Genomic DNA, 13,458 nt, shown 5'->3' on the forward strand with positions numbered 1-13,458 from the left:
CTGAAAGGGATAACCAAAAAAAACAGCTATTTCAGGGAGAAAAGCTTGCAAATGAAATTTGTTACTTCCTTATCAAGAGACTGGATGCAATTCTCCATTTTTGAGACGATGGTGGGTAGTTCCAGCAACTCCTTTCCCGCTGGACAGAGAGGCGGAATCCCGTGCCAGGGGCTGGATTCTCCAAGTCCCTCCGCCGGGTAGGGGAGAATCCCGTGTCAGATTCTCCACTTGGGAGCTCATTAATTATGCGCAGGTGAGTTTCCCCCCCCCCGACTCTTTGGCGAGCCGGCAACTGGTTCGTCCGCCTATCATCAACTGGCGGGTTTGAAGGTCCCGGTGCCACAATTCAACACCGGTCCAGCACCCATCACCCTCACACTCCCATCACCCTCTCCAACCCACCGGCCTTCACCAAGCTGTGTAGGATGCCAGCAACCCAGAGGCAAATGGCAGGCAGCCTCAAGAAGACCCACCTCACCCATTAACCCATTGCAACATGATTTTACACCACGGGGTGTCTGTCTTTTTGGCTCCCCCGAGATTCCCGCTGCCACCAGGGGCAGGATGGAAGAATTCCATCTCGGATTTTCTTCCGGTCGGAGACCCTTCCAGGATATTTGCTTGTTCGGTCTGGGCGGAGCCACTGCAATATTTTTACTAATCTTACGGCTGTGATCAGCGACCTGTCTCAAATGGGAGAGAATCTAAACTATGGCTTCCAAACACTAATCCGCACTGTCCCCAAGACTGCCTATTTCCACCTCGTTATATCATTGTTCCCACTGGGACAAGGTGCTGTGAAAAAACAACTCCATGAAACATGGACTTTGCCCAGTATATTCTGCCAACTACCTGGGACACACGAGAATACAATCCAATTTCTCAAAATGGCAAAAAATGGAGAGAAGTAAATGATGGATTCTCATTGCATGGTACCTGGGGCTGAATTCTCCTCCGTTGGGATTTGCCGGCAGCCCGGGAGTTTCCCAACGGTGTGGGGCTGCCGCACAATGGGAAACCCCGTTGACCAGCCGGCAAAATGGACAATCCCGCCGGTGTTCCGCACCAAGGGGCTGGATTCTCCGATTCTGAGGCTATGTCCCCCACGCCGGCGTGGGAACAGTGGGACGGAAAACGGACACCGATCTTCCTTTTAGCCGGAGGCTAGCAGGACGGCAGAGAAGAGGCCCGGCTCTAGCTGCCGATACGGCCCGAAGAATTGCCGTGTTGGTGGCTGTGCATGCACACAGCAGCGGACTGCTGCATCCGCGCCGTGCTACATGGCAGCGGCCACTTGCGGACCCGGCCCGCAAAATAGTCACCCCCCTTTGGCCGGCTCTCGTGCCCCTGATAAAGTGTCCCCTGCCCACGGTCCGGCCCTCCCCCGACTGTGGTGGTGCTGGACTTATGATGGAAGGGAGGTCATCGATCAAGCAGCTGAAGATGGTTGGGCCGAGGACACTACCCTGAGGAACTCCTATAGTGATGTCCAACTACCACAACCATCTTCCGTTGTGCCAAGTAAGACTCCAACCAGAGAGTTTCCCCCCTGATTCCCATTGACCAGTTTTGCTCGGGCTCCTTGATGCCATACTCGGTCAAATGCTGCCTTTTTGTCAACGGTAGTCACTCTCACCTCACCTCTGGCATTCAGCTCTTTGTCCATGTTTGAACCAAGGCTGTAATGAGGTCAGGAGCTGAGTGACCCTGGCGGAACCCAAACTGAGTGTCCGTGAGCAGGTTATTGCTGAGTATGTGCTGCTTGATAGCACTGCTGATGACTCCTTCCATCACTTTGCTGATAATGGAGATAGGCTGATAGGGCGGTAATTGGCTGGGGACCTCTGGACGAGACCGAGATGGATCATCCATTCAGCACTTCTGGCTGAAGATTGTTGCGAATGCTTCAACCTTGTCTTTTGCACAGATGTGCTGGGCTCCTCCATCATTGAGGATGGGGATATTTGTGGAGCCTCCTCCTCCAGTGAGTTGTTTAATTGTCCACCACCATTCACGGCTGGATGTGGCAGGACTGCAGAGCTTAGATCTGATGTGTTCATTGTGGGATCGCTTGGCTCTGTCTATTACTTGCTGCTTATGCTGTTTGGTACACAAGTAGTCCTGTGTTGTAGCTTCACCAGGTTGGCACCTCATTTTTCAGTATGCCTGATGTTGCTCCTGGCACGCTCTCCTGCACTCTCCATTGAACCAGGGTTGATCCCCTGGCTTGGTGGTAATGGTAGAGTGGGGGATATGCCGGGCCAACTTAAGGGCAGCACGGTAGCATTGTGGATAGCACAATGGCTTCAAAGCTCCAGGGTCCCAGGTTTGATTCCGGCTTGTGTCACTGTCTGTGCCGTGTCTGCACATCCTCCCCGTGTGTGCGAGGGTTTCCTCCGGGTGCTCCGGTTTCCTCCCACAGTCCAAAGATGTGCAGGTTAGGTGGATTGGCCATGATAAATTGCCCTTAGTGTCCAAAATTGCCCTTAGTGTTGGGTGGGGTTACTGGGTTATGGGGATAGGGTGGAGGCGTTGACCTCGGGTAGGGTGCTCTTTCCAAGAGCCAGTGCAGTCTCGATGGGCCGAATGGCCTCCTTCTGCACTGTAAATTCTATGATAATCTATGATGAGGTTGTGGATTGTGGTTGAATACAATTCTGCTGCTGCTGATGGCCCACAGCACCTCATGGATTCCCAGTCTTGAGCTGCTAGATCTGTACGAAGACTCTCACATTTAGTAGGTGATAGTGCCACACAACACGATGGAGGGTATCCTCAACGTGAAGACGGGACTTTGCCCCCACAGGACTGTGCAGTGGCCACTTTTACCCATAACGTCATGTACAAATGCATCTTCAGCAGGCAGATTGGTGAGGATGAGGTCAAATATGTTTTTCCCTCTTGTTGGTTCCTCACCACCTGTTGCAGTCCCAGTCTAGCAGCTATTGTCCTTTAGGACCCGGCCAGCTCGGTGTGTGGTGGTACTATCGAGCCACTGTTGGTGATGGGCATTGAAGTCCCCATCCTCAGGGGTTCCTCCAAGTGGTGTTCAACATGTAGAAGCACTGATTCATCAATAGGAGATTTCCTTGCCCATATTTGACCAGGTGCAATCAGACCATCAGGGCAACTCTCTCTCAACTGTATACCACTGTGCACCATTTCTGCTGGGTAAGTCCTGCCAGTGCTGTCGGGGACATTATCTGTAAGGTAAGATTCCATAAGACCACGGTTTTCAAAGTACGGATCGTTAACCAAGGGTGGGTCGTGGGCGGATGTTGGGTGGGTGCCAGAGAGACACTCCCAGGTCCCGGCCGCTATCAGCTTTTAAATTGAGAATAGCGGTCATTACTATCTGTTAAATTAGAACTATATGAGGCTGTGTGGAATCTTTTAACCATAATTGGCAGCAGGAAGCAGATCATGTGCTCCGCCCGCATACTTGGCAAGCGCCATGTATCTGCTTTTGCCGCCAAATCAGAGGAGAACTTTTTGCATTTTCTAGCTGTTGCCAGGAATGCAAGAGGACTGAAGATGAATTATTTTCTAACAAGTAAGAGACAGCCAGAGACCCAAATAGGCAGTGTACCTACTGGACAAGATCTCACATCTGTATCTGCTGGAGAGAGCTGCACAGGAGAGTCCAAGTCTAGGGTTAGCTCTGTACAATTCTCCAGGGCACCTGGTTAACAGCCTACAAAGAAGAAAATTAACTCGGGAACAAAGCAGTATAAAGATGATTTCATGAGGTATGGTTTTGTTAATTGTGCCAATGCAAATAAGAATATAAAGCCCTTGTGTGTTATATGCAGGGACGTACTGGCAAATGTGAGGAGATGTTTCAGATTTTGAAAGGGAGGTGGTGGGTGAAAAATTCCAGTTGACCCTGAGACCCCAGAGTTAGTTATTAACTTACAGCCGACTCCAAATTAAAAGACTACGCTGCTGTAGCTGAGGTGTGACAGCACATTAGAAACATGGCAAAAGCACATGAGGCAGGGACAAAGCTGCAGGAGACTGGTCCAAGGGAAAGCTAAGACCCAAATCAAACTGTAAATAGACGCTTGTAAATCCGTGTTTTGGCCATATTGGGGAATGTAAGATATGTATGCAGACTAAAGGGGAGGGGGTCATGGCCAGTTGTAGTGAAGATACTTGCTTGTAAATATATACGTTGGTTTTTTAGCACGGTTTTCTAATTTGTAAATTATGAATTGTTGGATATAAAATACGAAAACTCAAAAACATTTTCATAAACATAACACCCATGAGTCTATCGGCAAAGTGGAGGAACATCTCCTCGGAGTATCCACTGCTGAATAAAACACGTCTTTTGTTGCTATTGACCTTCACGCGACCTACATGTGCGAGGTTGGATTTTCCATTTTCACAAAGATGAAGACGGCACCAAGGAACTGGCTGAAGTCAGCACCTGATATGGGCACTGCCCTCTCCTCCTGTGATCCTGACTGGAGTGAGATGGTGAGGACCAAGCAGGCTCCCCTTTTGCATTAAAGGCAAGCGAATGTGGCATGGGTTGGAAAGGTCGGCCGGCGTGGGTCCCAAAGGTCGGCCGGTTGGCAAAAGTGAATGCCGGGGGAAAATATGTTTGCAAAATATTCCATAGGACCATAAGATGTAGTAGCAGAAGTAGGCCATTCGGCCCACCGAGTCTGGCCCTCCATTCAATGGGATCATGACTGATCTGATGTGATAATCCTCAGCTCCACTTTCCCACCATATCCCCATAACCCTCGATTCCCTCAGATCCATGGGTACGGCTATGTCAGCTGTTGCTTGACTACTTTATGAGACAGCTCGTCTAATTTTGGCACACGATTCCAGATGTTAATAATGAGGACTTTGCAGAGTTGGCAGGGCTAGGTTTTCCATTGTTGTTCACAGTGCCCAGCTTGATGCCAGGCAGTTTGTTCAGTTTCATTCCTGTTTGTTGTGTTTGTAGTGGTTGGATACAAAATGCCTTCAGTGGGCATTAAAGAGTCAACCACATTGCTGTGGGGTTGGAGTCACATGTCGGTTAGACCAGGTAAGGACGGCAGTTTGCCCAGTTGGGCTTTTACAACAATCGACAATTGTTTAATTCCCAATATTAATTCCATATTTTTACGAAATTTAAATTACACCACCTGCCAGCGTGGGATTTGAACCCAGGTCTCTGAATAACTAGTCCAGCGATATTATCACTACATCACCACCTCTACAATGCCCCATCAGTCTACCTAGAATCATCAGCAAAATGATGGAAGGTGTTATGACAATGCTAACTGTGACACTTACTTAGCAATGACCTGCTCACTGATGCTCAGCTGGAATTCTGCTGGACCACTCAGCTCAGGATCTCATTACAGTCCTTGTCCAAACATTGACAAGCTAAATTCTGGAGGTGAGTTTGGAAGGACTGTCCTTGGCACCGAGGCAGCAGTTGATCAAGTGCAGCATCAAGAAGCCTCAGTAAAATTGAACTCAATGGAGGTCACGGAGAAAATAGTTGAGTGAGCGGTCAGACCGAACTCAGAAGCAGATGGCTGTGGTTATTGCAGGCCATTATCTCAGTCGCAAAGCAATGCTGCACCAGTTGCTTCAGACAGTCTCCCCGATCCAGCCAACTTCAGCTCCATTCAGCACCATTAGGGGCTTTTCACAGTAACTTCATTGAAGCTTACTTGTGACAATAAGCGATTATTATTATTATTATTATTAATGATCATTCCTCCATCACAGTCTCCTAGACCCAGCCATCTTCAGCTCCACCCATAACGATCATTCCTCCATCATAAGGTCTAGAGTGAAAAAGCTGAGTGATGATTGCACAGTTTTCAGTTCCATCCTCGGTAATGAAGCAGTTTATGGCCACGTTCTGCAAGACCTCAACAACATCTAGGTAAGGACCAGTAAATGCCAGGGATATTTGTCATAGACAGAATTTGTCTGTTTTCTTTCACTGTCTCTAATCAGTGTGTTTGTGTAGGGGTAGGGGTGGTGGGGGTAGGGGGGGGGGGGGGGGGGGGATCTCAATTGAATAATTTCCAGCAATGAACTTTTTCAAGTTTAAAAATAAAGGCGATTATTTATTAGCACACACATTTGTCTCAGAAATCTCACACACAAAGATTAGAGGCCGATGCAATATGATTACAATTTATAATATCCGTCTCTTTCGTGGCAGACATAGGTCCTTTTTTTCAATGTATTTTATTCCAAACTTATATGGGTTCATATAAGGTTACAAAACATAAACAATTTGGAGAGAAAACTCCTTATAGAATTCCGCCGGGTAGTCATTGGGCCCCTGGGTCTTCCCTGTCTTCATACCCCTGATACTGTCCAGTCCCTCCCTCAGCCCTAAAGGCTCCCCTAGCGTTGCCTCTTCGCTTTCTCCAACTGTGGAAACTCCAGTTCATCTAAGAACTGTCCCATGCCCCCCTCTTCACCTCCCCCGCCCCCCGATCTGCCCGATACAGCTCCTTATAATAATCCCTAAATGGCCCGTGTATCTTCCAAGGCTCACCTGCCTCGGTCTCTATCCTCAATATTTCTCTGGAAATGGCCTGCATCCGTAGCTGACGCACTAACATTCAACTCACCTTCTCCCCATATTCGTACTGCACCCCCTTGCCCTACGCAGTTGCCCTACCGCCCTCCCCGTCGTCAACCTATCAAAGTTTCTTGAAATGTTTTCCTCCTCGCCAATCCGTCCGTGGGGGGCGCCCTCGTGTACCCCCTATCTACCTCAACTATCTTGTTCATTAACCACTCATACTCCCCCCCCCCCCCCCACCCTCCCCTCCTTTCCCTATCCGCATGTGCCTTGTACGAGATAATCTCCCCTCGAACCATTGCTTTCAGTGCTTTTCAGAATGTGGCTGCCATCACCTCCCTGTTTTGGTTCAATTCGACATAGTCTTTAATCGCAGCCCGCACTTTATCACAAAACCGTCTATCTGGCAACAACTCAGAAATCGAGTTTCCACCCTGACCTTTGCTCCCGCCACGATCGAAGCCGAATCTTCAGCCAGTGGGACCCATGTTCTGAGATTACTATCCCCGCATACTCTGCTCCCTCCACCCCAACCGAAACCTCACGGCTCACCACAAAAAAGTTGATTCTTGAACACTCCCTATAAACATGTGAGAAAAAGGAATACTCCCTGTGGTAGTCACCATTGATGTATATATTGTATATAGAGGATGTTGTTATAGGTGCTTTACGTAAGGTCCCTGTACTACAGGTACAGGGGTAGATACCTGCCTGCTGGCTCCGCCCAGTAAGCAGAGTATAAATATGTGTGCTCCCCATACAGCAGCCATTTCGTCAGCTGCTGTAGGAGGCCACACATCTCAGTGTAATAAAGCCTCGATTGCATCCAACTCTCGTCTTTGTGTAATTGATAGTGCATCAATTTATTACACTGAGATTTTTCAGAGATGGACCTCCGCATCAAGCCGGATCGCCTGCAGCTGCATTCTCAAGCAGACAACGCCAAAAAGGACTTTGAACACTGGCTAGCCTGTTTTGAAGCGACATCGGGTCTGCGCCAGACACAATCCCAGAGTCACAGAAGCTCCAGATCCTTCACACGCGGCTGAGTTCCAACGTCTTTCCACTCGTCCAGGATGTGCTACGCAGAGGCCATGGCGCTACTGAAGGGAAACTACGCTCAGCGGACTAACAAAATCTACGGCAGGCATCTCCACTCCATGCGGTGCCAACTTCCCGGTGAGCCGCTGGAAGATTTCTGGCGCACCCTGCTCGCCCTAGTTAGAGACTATGACCGTGAGGCCGTTTCGGCCACAGAACACTCAAATTTGCTGAAGAGAGACGCATTTGTTACGGGCATAGGGTCTGACTACATCCACCAACGCCACTTAGAAGGGACCACGCTCGACCTCGTGGCGACCAAAATACTAGCGCTCTCACTTACGGTCACATCACGTAACATTCAGGCCTACGCCCCCAACCGTGCGGCCTCCGGTCGAAGGTGGACTCCGCAGACGGCCGCCCCATCGTGGACCCCATCAGCGACCGCACTCAGCTAGCCCCACGCCTGTGCCGCACGGCAGCCAACCAATCCTGGGGGGCCCAAATGCTACTTCTGTGGGCATCAAAACACCCCCGACAGCGCTGCCCGGCGCGGAGCACCCTCTGCAAGGCCTGTGGCAAGAAGGGACATTTTGTTGCAGTGTGCCAGGCCCGCTCAATCGCTGCTATTGTCCCTGCACCCCCCACGTGCAGCCAATGGACACTGCCATCTTGCTCGACTCGCAACATGTGGGGCTCATTCAAAGCAGACGGCCGCCTTTACCACTTTCTTAGGGTCCCCTTCGGTGTCACCAACGGGGTCTCGGTCTTCCAACGGGAGATGGACCGAATGGTTAACCAATACGGACTGAGGGCCACCTTCCCGTACCTAGACAATGTCACCATCTGCGTCCACGATCAGCAGGACCATGACGCCAACCGTGCCAAATTTCTCCACACCGCCACTCTCCTCAACCTCACATATAACAAGAAGTGCGTGTTCAGCACAAACCGATTCGCCATCCTCGGCTATGTGGTCCAGAACGGAATTCTGGGGCCCGACCCCGATCGCATGCGCCCCCTCATGGAACTCCCCCTCCCCCACTGCCCCAAAGCCCTCAAACGATGCCTGGGTTTCTTTTCGTATTACGCCCAGTGGGTCCCAAACTATACGGACAAGGCCCGCCCACTCATCAAATCCTCCGTTTTCCCACTAACGGCCGAGGCTCACCAGGCCTTCAACCGTATCAAGGCCGACATCGCCAAGGCCGCGATGCACGCGGTCGACGAGACGTTACCATTCTAACTGGAGGGCGATGCATCAGACGTCACTCTGGCCACCACCCTCAACCAGGCAGGCAGACCCATGGCATTTGTTTCCTGCACCATCCATGCCTCCGAAATTCGGCACTCCTCCGCCGAAAAGGAGGCCCAAGCCATCGTGAAGCTGTGCGGCATTGGAGCCATTATCTAGCCGGCAGGTGATTCACTCTCCTCACTGACCAACGGTCAGTAGCCTTCATGTTTACCAACACACAATGGGGCAAGATCAAAAATGATTGAATCTTGAGGTGGAGGATCGAGCTCTCCACCTACAACTACAAGATTTTGTATTGCCCCAGCAAGCTCAACAATCCCCCCGATGCCCTATCCCGAGGTACATGTGCCAGCGCACAAGTGGACCGACTCTGCACCCTGCACGACAACCTCTGTCACCCAGGAGTCACCCGTTTTTACCATTTCATCAAGTCCCGCAACCTGCCCTACTCCATCGAGGAAGTCAGGGCGATCAACAGAGACTGCCAGGTCTGCGCGGAGTGTAAACTGCACTTCTACCGGCCAGACCGTGCGCGCTTGGTGAAGGCCTCCCGCCCTTCCCAGCGTGGACTTCAAAGGACCCCCCCCCCCTCCACCAACCGTATTTTCTCAGTGTGGTCGATGAGTACTCCAGATTCCCCTTTGCCATCCCATGTCGCGATATGACGTCTGCCACCGTCATCAAGGCCCTCAACACCATCTTCGCTCTGTTCGGTTTCCCCGCCTACATCCACAGTGACAGGGGATCCTCGTTCATGAGCGATGGGCTGCGTCAGTTGCTGCTCAGCAGGGGTATCGCCTCCAGCAGGACAACCAGCTACAACCCCCGGGGAAACGGGCAGGTAGAGAGGGAGAACGGGACGGCTTGGAGGGCCATCCAACTGGCCCTATGGTCCAGGAACCTCCCAGCCTCCCGCTGGCAGCAGGTCCTCCCTGATGCACTACACTCCATTCGATCACGACAACACACCCCATGAACGTCTTTTTAACCTTCCCCAGGAAGCCCACATCCGGGGTGTCACTCCCCACTTGGCAGCAGCTCCAGGACCGGTCCTGCTCCGTAGGCACGTCCGACTCCACAAGGCGGACCCATTGGTGGAGAGGGTGCAGTTGCTCCATGCAAACCCACAGTATGCCTACGTGGCGTACCCCGATGGCCCCAGGATACTGTCTCCCACAGGGACCTGGCACCAGCAGGTTCCACACACACACACACCCCTCCGGCCCGGTGCCACCCTCCCCTCTCCCGGCGCTCCCAGCATCAACACTCCCAGGACCATCCGTCCTCCCCCTGCCCACGCCCGAGGAGGAAGAGGATTTTGGCACGCTCCCGGAGTCACCGAAGACCAGACCAGCATCGGAATCGTCGCCACCACTGCGTCGCACCCAGCATCAAGGTCCCGGACCGGTTAAACCTCTAACTGGTCCACTGGACTTCAAGAGACATTTTGTTTTCTCTCAAATGGCTGCTGTACGGGGAGCACACATATTTATACTCCATCTACTGGGCGGTGCCAGCAGGCAGGGATCTACCACCGTACCTGTAGTACAGGGGCCTTACCGTAACGCACCTATAACAACATTCTCTATATACAATACATACATCAGTGGTGACTACCACATTCACCCCCTATTAAAAATGAGTCCGGCGGGAGTGGTGGAGAACTATATACAGGAAATTGTGTTTTAAACGTAGAGTTAAAATGATAAATTCAGGCGGTCCGGTGCCTTAATCTGTTGTAGAGAGCGGCGCAGTGCTGGTGGCGACTCCAGCGGCGGCTTGGTCTTCGGAGACTCCGGGAGCGTGTCGGAATCCTCTTCATCCCCGGGTGTGGGCAAGGGGAGGGCGGAGTGTCCTGGAGCGGGGGCGGGGGGGGGGGGGGGGGGGGGGGGTGGGGAACCAGCTGGTGCCAGATCCCTGAGGGAGACTGTGTCTTGGCGGCCGTCGGGGTACTCTACGTAAGCGTACTGCGGGTTGGCGTGAAGTAGCTGTACCCTCTCAACCAATGGGTCCGACTTGTGGAGTTGAACGTGTCTACGGAGGAAAACGGTCCTGGTGCTGCCAGCCATGTTGGGAGCGATACCCCGGAGGTGGACTTCCTGGGGAAGGCAAAGAGACGTTCATGGGGGGGTTTCATTAGTCGTGGTGCACAGGAGCGACCGAATGGAGTGGAGTGCGTCGGGAAGGACCTCCTGCCAGCAGGAGGCCGGGAGATTTCTGGACCATAGGGTCAGTTGGACGGCCCTCCAGACCGTCCCATTCTCCCGCTCCATCTGCCCGTTTCCCCGGGGGTTGTAGCTGGGTGTCCTGCTCGAGGCAATGCCCCTGTTGAGCAGGTACTGGCGCAGCTCATCGCTCATAAATGAGGATCCCCGGTTGCTGTGGGCGTAGGCAGGGAAACCGAACAGAGCGAAGATGGTGTTGAGGGCTTTGATGACAGTGGCAGACGTCATGTCGGAGCATGGGACGGCAAAGGGGAATCGGGAATATTCATCGACCACACTGAGAAAGTACGTGTTGCGGTCGGTGGAGGGGAGGGGCCCTTTGAAATCCACGCTGAGGCGTTCAAAGAGGCGGGAGGCCTTCACCAGGCATGCGCGGTCCGGCCGGTAGAAGTGCAGTTTACACTCCGCACAGACCTGGCAGTCCCTGGTGACTGTCCGTACTTCCTCAACGGAGTAGGGCAGATTGCAGGCCTCGATGAAATGGTACAACTGTGTGACTCCTGGGTGACAAAGGCGGTCGTGCAGGGCCCGGAGTCGGTCTCTTTTAGGAGGAACCTCTTCACCCAAAGGGTTGTGAATCTATGGAATTCCTTGCCCAGTGAAGCAGTTGAGGCTCCTTCATTAAATGTTTTTACGGTAAAGATAGATAGTTTTTTGAAGAATAAAGGGATTAATGGTTATGGTGTTCGGGCCGGAAAGTGGAGCTGAGTCCACAATAGATCAGCCATGATCTCATTGAATGGTGGAGCAGGCTCGAGGGGCCAGATAGCCTACTCCTGCTCCTAGTTCTTATGTTCTTATGTATTTGAGCGCTGGCGCATGTACCTCGGGATAGGGCATCGGGGGGCTCGTTGAGCTTGCTGGGGCGATACAAAATCTCGTAATTGTAGGTGGAGAGCTCGATCCTCCACCTCAAGATCTTATCATTCTTGATCTTGCCCCGCTGTGTGTTATTGAACATGAAGGCTACCGACCGTTGGTCAGTGAGGAGAGTGAATCTCCTGCCGGCCAGGTAATGCCTCCAATGCCGCACAGCTTCAACGATGGCTTGGGCCTCTTTTTCGATGGATGAGTGCCGAATTTCTGAGGCATGAAGGGTGCGGGAAAAGAATGCCACGGGTCTGCCTGCCTGATGGAGCGTGGCGGCTAGGGCGACGTCTGATGCGTCGCATTCCATTTGACAGGGCAGCGTCTCGTCTACTGCGTGCAACCCGGCCTTAGCGATATCGGCTCTGATACGGGCGAAGACCTGTTAAGCCTCGGCCGTCAGGGGAAAATGGGTGGACTGTATGAGTGGGCAGGCCTTGTCCGCATAGTTTGGGACCCACTGGGCGTAGTATGAAAAGAGCCCCAGACAGCGTTTGAGAGCCTTGGGGCAGTGGAGGAGGGGAGCTCCATGAGGGGGTGCATGCGGTCGGGATCGGGCCCCAGAACTCCGTTCTGGACCACGTAGCCGAGGATGGCTAAGCGGTTCATACTAAGCATGCACTTGTTGTAGGTGAGGTTTAGGAGAGTGGAGGTGTGGAGAAATTTGGCAATGTTGGCATCGTGGTCCTGCGGATCATGGCCGCAGATGGTGATGTTGTCTAGGTACAGCAAACCGTACCGGTCGACCATTCGGTCCATCTCCCTTTGGAAGACCGAGACCCCGTTGGTGACGCCAAAGGGAACCCTGAGGAAGTGATAGAGGCGACCGTCTGCCTCGAAGGCCGTGTATGGATGGTCCGCTTTACGGATGGGGAGCTGGTGGTAGGCGGATTTAAGGTCTACCGTTGAGAAGACCAGGTACTGTGCAATCTGATAGACCATATTAGATATGTGTGGGAGGGGGTACGCGTTGAGCTGCGTGTACCAATTGATGGTCTGGCTGTAGTCCACGGCCATTCTGTGTTTCTCCCCAGTTTTAACGACTACCACTTGGGCTCTCCAAGGGCTGTTGCTGGCCTCGATGATGCCTTCCTGAAGCAGTCGCTGGACCTCGGACCTGATGAAGGTCCTGTCCTGGATGCTGTACCATCTGCTCCTGGTGGCGACGGGTTTGCAATTCGAGGTTAGATTTGCGAAAAGGGAAGAAGGATCGACCTTTAGGGTCGCGAGGCCGCACACAGTGAGGGGTGGTAGGGGCCCGCCAAATTTCAGGGTTAGGCTCTGGAGATTGCACTGGAAGTCCGGGCCGCGTAGTAGGGCAGCACAGAGGTTAGGGAGGATGTAGAGGGGGAAGCCGCTGGATTCTACGCCCTGGACCGTGAGTGTGACCGTACAGTACCCCTGGATCGCCACGGAATGGGATCTGGAGGCCAGGGAGATTCTTTGGTTGGCGGGGTGTACCACGAGGGAGCAGCGCCTTACCGTATCCGGGTGGATGAAGCTTTTGG

General features: G+C 52.5%; 1 protein-coding gene across 2 annotated transcripts in view; it reads right to left on the reverse strand.

Moving 5' to 3' along the window:
- Positions 1-13,458, reverse strand: part of LOC119955194 (protein mono-ADP-ribosyltransferase PARP12-like) — a 90,757-nt gene that overhangs the window by 66,456 nt on the left and 10,843 nt on the right. The window lies entirely within an intron of this gene.

This window comes from Scyliorhinus canicula, chromosome 20 (assembly GCF_902713615.1).
Source record: "Scyliorhinus canicula chromosome 20, sScyCan1.1, whole genome shotgun sequence".
NCBI classification, from domain to species: domain Eukaryota; kingdom Metazoa; phylum Chordata; class Chondrichthyes; order Carcharhiniformes; family Scyliorhinidae; genus Scyliorhinus; species Scyliorhinus canicula.